The sequence below is a fragment of the Triticum aestivum genome, chromosome 4B (assembly GCF_018294505.1).
Source record: "Triticum aestivum cultivar Chinese Spring chromosome 4B, IWGSC CS RefSeq v2.1, whole genome shotgun sequence".
Taxonomy (NCBI): domain Eukaryota; kingdom Viridiplantae; phylum Streptophyta; class Magnoliopsida; order Poales; family Poaceae; genus Triticum; species Triticum aestivum.
The window spans coordinates 141,498,668-141,506,088 of record NC_057804.1 but is presented as its reverse complement, the minus strand read 5'-3'; positions in this window follow the sequence as shown (position 1 = coordinate 141,506,088).

The following is a 7,421-nucleotide window of genomic DNA, read 5'->3' as shown; positions in this document are numbered from 1 at the left end:
GATGGCGGCGGATGGGCTTGGCGGGCCCGCTTCGGGCTCGCGGGCCAGCGGCGGCGCGGGGGCGACGTGGCAGGCGCCGAATGGCTGAGGGAGGCGGCAGGGATGATGTGGCCTCCTCTGATTGGTCGGGGTGAGGTGGCTGGGCAGTGGACATGTCCAGCGTGGGGTTGGACGTCCGGCAGCGCGAGGAAGAGGAAGGCTAGGGTTAGACCGAGAATTTCGGAGGGGGAGGTGTATTTATAGGTAGATGGAGCTAGGAGAGTCCAAATGAGGAGCGGTTTTCGGCCACGCGATCGTGATCGAATGGCGGAGAGCATAGAGGGGAGTTTGCTGGGTTTTTGGCCACTTTGGAAGGGGTGTTGGGCTGCAAAGAGAAAGGGGGTTTACGGTTACCCGGTTAACCGTTGGAGTACCAAACGACCTCCAAATGACACGAAACTTGACGGGCGGTCTACCGGTGCTATACCAAGGCCACTTGGCAAGCCTCGGTCCATTCCGAGAACGTTTAACACCCACTCACAAAAAGTGAGAAGAGGGGGACGCCGGAGGATATAGGAGTGCCGGAATGCAAAACGGACAACGGGGAAAATGCTCAGATGCATGAGACGAACACGTATGCAATGCAATGCACATGATGACATGATGCAAATGATGACATGATAAAATGCAACACCCAAGCAAATAACATGGCAACGACGGCGAATAACTGGCGGACACCTGGCGCAACGAATCCGGGGCGGTACAACACTCCTCCACTAACAAGAGATCTCGTCCCAAGATCTTAGGACCGAGACAGAAGGGAAAAAAGGATGCGGTGAAAGGCGAACTCAAGAGAAGAAGCAAAGAATCGAGAGCACCCGAGAAAAAGAGAGGAACGACGAGAATGGCGAGAATCGAAAGTTCACGGAATCAGATAGACTATGAAACCACTCTGGTTAAAACGAGATAAAAAAGGAATAAGACTGAAAGGATTTAGGCAGCACTCTAGCTGAAACATGGAGTAATAGAACAAGAACTTCACAAGACGGGATGGCACTTGACGAGATGAACAAAGCGATGCCTCCAGAAAAATTGAAGTAGTGGAATGAAAAGAACTTTGAAGGAAGGAATGAACGGAGTTGTTGAGAAAATCAACAACGAAAGAATAAGCTTGTTGTGGACTTATGGAAAACAACTCAAAATTATGAGGTGATAACCGACCACAAGCGGGAAAGATTAAATAGCTGAGGAGAACGAAGAAATGCAGAACTCCACTTCAAAGGAATATGGAGAATTAATTGCACTTTGAGATGCAAGAAGGAAGATACTTGAGCTCCTTGAACAAGAATCTTGATGAACACTTGAAGAATGAATTAAATCATGAAGAACCACCATGAAGAACTCCGGTGACAAAAAGGATGATGAGATAGAATGAAGTATGAAAGAATAAGATGAGCCTTGCGATGATTTAGATGGAGGCACCGATGAAATGGCTGAGGAAGTTTGAACTCCGGAAAAGAAAAGATGAAAACACTTGAAACTAGAATTTATTCATCAAGAACAAACTCCGAAGAAAGGGATTAATCACTTGGATGGAATAAGAATAAGATTTATTGTATGCTTATCCTTCATCAAATTAAATTGATGACAAACAATGGATTTTGCATACTACTTATTCTTCTTGAAAATGATTGAGAAGAGATATAGCGCGAACTTGAGAAAGTCTTCATGAACCACCGGTAGGGTTGAAAAGAACGAATGAATTAATATGATGATCAAGGAAAAAGAATGTTCAACGAACCACTGTAAGAATTCTGAAATGACTTATGAAAGAGACTGAATCACCGGGAAGAATTAGAAGAACCAATATGCTCGAGGGGATTTAGATGCAAAAGGACAAAGAGATCATGAGCTGATTAAAGAACACTTGAAGGAAGCACCGGAATAAATAGAGAATGATAACTGGAATGATGGCCTCCGAGAAACAACTCCTAACATACTCCGGATGGGTAAGAAAAGAATATCTGACAAACTGAAATAATTCGAGAGGATAACATGAGGGTAGAACCGCGAAACTTCGAGAGAATGAACAAGATTTAAGAGGAACTCTTCTTCGGTCTTCAACTGATGACGGGAAAAACACCACCAAAAATACTGAGATACTCCGGGAGAATGGAAAGCAAGGAGGTTGGGCCAACAATGAAATGATTTGAAATCGATCTTGAAAGGCATGTGACTGATGGAATCCATTCTTACGTCACACTTAAAAGAATTGAGAATCACTCCCGGGGAATTAGAAAGAGTCAGGTAAGATCCTGGGAAAAGACCTGTGGGTTAGGGCCCACTGAAAGAAACACCGTTGAAAAGGATTGATGAACAGATAGAAGATGCACCGGAACAATTGAAATACTTGAATGAGGTGACAACCTTGAATTAATTGGAACACAGACGAATCTCCTGAAATGTCTTCCGAACTCCGGAATGATTGAATGGCGAGAGGCGAACGAGCAAAGGGAAATATTTGAGCTGAGGGAAAGAATACGATCGACAATGAAAAACTTGAATTTGGATCCACCGGAGAAGAAAAAGAGATGAAGAATGTTGAACAAGACGAGAATTCACCGGTTGAGATAATTTACGAAAAACTGAAGAGGTTCCGCATGAATGAAATTGATGCTCGAAACAGACTCAGGATCCGGGAAGAAGAGGGTGGGAGGGCGGGAAAAACAAAGGCAACTTGGAGGGGGAAAACGACGAATAACTTGAAGAGAAGACACCGGTTGAAAAGAAGGCAAAGGCTTCACACGAGTAGGATGGATACTCGATTATGAACTCCGGCTTTGAGAAGAAAAGGGTGGGCGGGTGGGAAAAGAAAACAACTGAGGATTGAACTCGAAGAAGAAGGGGCTCGAGTCAACTTGACGAGAAATGCACCGGATGAAAAGAGCTGAGGAACAACGATCGGAAAACCAACTGCGTGATCCTAAAGAAAAATTTTAAGGGGAAGAGGAGTAACTCAAAACACCTACATCAAGATTCCTCACCAGAGCGACGAAGGGGCTGAGGAGTAAAAAGAATTCCCACACTCCAATATAACTAGACTCCGAAAAACAATTTTCTTCTAGACTCAACAACGGCCAAACTACACGATCAATCAAGGGGGCTCCTAGGGTCGGTCGAGGCTCTGATACCAACTTGTCACGCCCAATATGCGACTCTATCCAAAAGGAACTCGAAGGTCCCACCAAGGGTAGACCCGCATATTGAAACGCTTTTGCAAGGTGGATATCATTACATCAACATTACATAATAGATGGGGATACATACAAGAGGCATACAATGCCTCACGAATACAACATCACAATACATAAGAGCATCATCCGACTACGGATGAAACACAAACAGAAACTCAAACGACATCCACCCTGCTAGCCCAGGCTGCCGACCTGGAACCTATCCCTGATCGAAGAAGAAGCAGAAGAAGAACTCCAACACAAGCAAACATCACTCTCGCGTCATGATCATCGCAAAACCTGTACCTGCAACTGTTGTTGTAGTAATCTGTGAGCCACGAGGACTCAGCAATCCCATTACCATGGGTATCAAGACTAGCAAAGCTTAAAGGGAAAGGAAGGGGTAAAGTGGTGAGGTTGCAGCAGCGACTAAGCATATATGGTGGCTAACATACGCAAATAAGAGCGAGAAGAGAGAAAATGGAACGGTCGTGAAGCTAGCAATGATCAAGAAGTGATCCTGAACTCCTACTTACGTCAAACATAACCCAGAAACCGTGTTCACTTCCCGGACTCCGCCGAAAAGAGACCATCACGGCTACACACACGGTTGATGCGTTTTATTTCGGATCTGGTGTCAAGTTATCTACAACCGGACATTAACAAATTCCCATCTGCCTATAACCGCATGCACGGCTTTCGAAAGATTATACCCTACAGGGGTGTCCCAACTTAGCCCATGATAAGCTCTGCGATCAATGAAGGATATACCTTCTCCCAGGAAGACCCGATCAGACTCGGAATCCCGGTTTACAAGACATTTCAACAATGGTAAAACAAGACCAGCAAAGCCGCCCGAATGTGCCGACAAATCCTGATAGGAGCTGCACATATCTCGTTCTCAGGGCACACCGGATTGTCCAAACTTCCGGTAGGCCAGCCCAGAGTTGCCCCTGGTGGCCACCGGCGGTTGACGGGTTGGACCAACACTCACGACGAGCACTGGCCCGGGGGGGGTAAAATAAAGATGACCCTCGAGAGTGCGACTCCCAAGGGAAAAAGGGCTAGGTGAGGCAAATGGTAAAACCAAGGTTGGGCCTTGCTGGAGGAGTTTTATTCAAAGCGAACTATCAAGGGGGTCCCATAAATCACCCGACCGCGTAAGGAACGCAAAATCCGGGAACATAACACCGGTATGACGGAAACTAGGGTGGCAAGAGTGGAACAAAACACCAGGCATAAGGCCGAGTCTTCAACCCTTTACCAAGTATCTAGATGCATTAATAATATAAGAGATATTGTGATATCCCAACATAACCCTGTCCACCATGGAGCAATCTTCAACTTCACCTGCAACTAACAACGCTATAAGAGGGGCTGAGCAAAAGCGGTAACATAGCCAAACAATGGTTTGCATAGGAAGGGTGTCAAAGGTTAGAGGTTCATGGCAATTTGGGATGGCTTGATGAGCAAAAGATAGGTAGCGCAGCATAGCGATAGAACGAAGCAACTAGCATAGAAATGATAGTAGTGAGATCCAGGGTAGCGGTCATCTTGCCTGAAATCCCGCAAGGAAGAAGAACGAGTCCATGAAGAAGGTGAAGCCACGAAGACGAACCAAGCGTAGACGAACGAATCCTCACGGTCGCAACGAAACGGGAACTATCGAGAAGAAGCACACAACACGGTAAACACACCACACATGAACAAGACATGATGCCCAACCAAGCATGATGCATGACAAGGCTACATGAAGCTACTCATGGCAAGAGATGATGCAAACAAGAGCAACACATCAATGCAAGTTTAAATAAGGCCGGGAACAATATATAACAAATCCGGTAAGTCCTCATATGCATATTTCGAAATTGGTCCAAATCTGAATAAACCTTATGTTCAAGTTGTTAAACAGCAAGTTAAGATACACAAAGATGATCTACACGAGATTCTAGTCAAGTTACATATAAAGTTCATTTAGTTCGGAGCTACGGCCTAGAAGATATGAGCAAAACAAGCTAAACATGGCATTGATGCAAAATGCATTCAAACATCAAGCAAACACCTCAAAACAAGGATGCAACATGATAATATGAAGCTTCATGCAAAATCAATCAAGTTTCATATATAACACACTCAAAACGGAGCAATGGTTCAACACTCACAAACTACAAGTTATAGCAACAACCTGTCCAAAAACAGCAACTAGGCATCTTACAAGCATCAAAACAACACGCTACAGGACGTCAACATCAAAACAAAAGGCATGGACATGATTTACAGGTAAAGCATTACAAAACATGAATACTGAGCTATCTCCAGAAATCACTAGAACATGGTCAAACACACATGGCAAGATTGCAAGTAATAACAATTTCAGACTGCAGAAAATAACATTAGGTTGCAATGTTCAGAGCTATCAAGCAACATGTTACAGGAACTTATCATGGCAAACAAATGCCTGGCATGAATCTATTAAATGTATAGATCAAATGTCCTTTAGTGACCATAAGCCAAAAGGATCAGAAAATATGATGGCACCCATGTAAACATAGCAAGATATAATACAGATTCATACATGGCAGAAACAATGATAAGTAGGCATGTTGGTGAGCTTGTACCACTCGCCACAGAGCAATACATGGCATGGAAAGGCAACCAACAGTAAGATGGCATATTTATGAAGCTAAGCATGGCCATAGCAAGTTCATAGGGTACATTTAACACTAGCAACAATCATGGCAACAACTGAACTTAATGTTAACAGGCTGGCAGCAACATTATTTAGCAACTTTGGTGCAAGATTACAACAAGCTACAGCAGGCTATAAATGCAACTAGGGGCATGAATGCATAGAACATGACATGTAGAACAAAACATATTTAGTGAACATATCCATATTATGCATAGAATGACTTGTAGAAGCAGGTTTACATAGCATAACGAAATAACAGATTCAGCCTAGCAAAACAGTAACAGCAAGTACCCTACTTAACAAGCTCGATTCACTCACCACAAGTCATTGAATGACAAGATAAGCATAGCATAAGCAAGAAGACATGTTTATGAAATAAACCAAGGCAAGAAGAAGTTCATAGCATGCAAGGATCAACTACAACAACCTCGGCAAAATTGAATAACATGTAAACAATCTGCCAGGAAACATTTTGAAGCAAAAGTAGAGCACTAAAATGACATGCTAGACTACTCCATAATTGCAAACAGGGGCATGAATGGATAGACAACAACCATATGTTCAAAACACCCTGACTGAAGTATCTCAAAATATGCTTGGATCTCTCTGTAGCATCAAGTTTACATGGCATCAAAATAACAGCAGAACAGAGACTAAAATCAGCAACATCATGACGCCTAGTTTGCATGCTTGTGCTAGTCACCACATTGATCACAAAAATACATGGTAAGCACCTCTGTAAAGATGTCATGGCATAGATCAAAACACATGTAGACATCAACCTCATAGGATGCACACATCAAACATGGCAAAAATGACAAATGAGCATGTTCTGTTAACAGACAGCAGACAACATTGTGAAGCACTCTTGCAACGATGATTCAGGCATCAAGATGAGCTTAAATGAACATGATGCAATGGTATGAAATGAAGTACTCGTTGAGACGAACAATTTGACATATTACACGCGCAAAACGGAGCTACAGATGCAGAGTTACAATGCGATGAACATGGCATGATAATGTCAGGGACAGGCATTTTCTAAAGAAAAAAAACAGACGCGCGCCAAATAGCTAAAAGATGCCTAGGGCGAGGGGTAAGGTTGGCGGGGCGCTCACCAGAGTGGGCCGAGGCCCGGTAGGCGTAGCAAGCCGGCGGGGCAGGCAAGCGGGCCGGCAGGCGAGACCAGGGCCCAGGTGGCCGGGTCAACGCAGGAGGACGCAGGCGAGGCGACCGGATCAGGCTCCTCCCGATCCACTGCGGCGAGGGTGCGGCGGAGGAGGGAAGGTCACCGGCGGCGACGGACGGCGGGGAAGGCGGCGCGGGGCATGGATCTAACCTCCGGGCACCAGATCCGGCCGGTGGCAAGGCGGGGACGCCGACGGCAGCAAGCGACGGCGGCGGTGGTTCCCTGTGGGGAAGAGTGGAGAGTCGGGTGAGGGAGAGGTGCGGGACGGTGAGGAGGGAGACGGCGGCGGGGCTCCGGCCTGGTCAGCAGCTTCGGCGGCGGCGGAGAG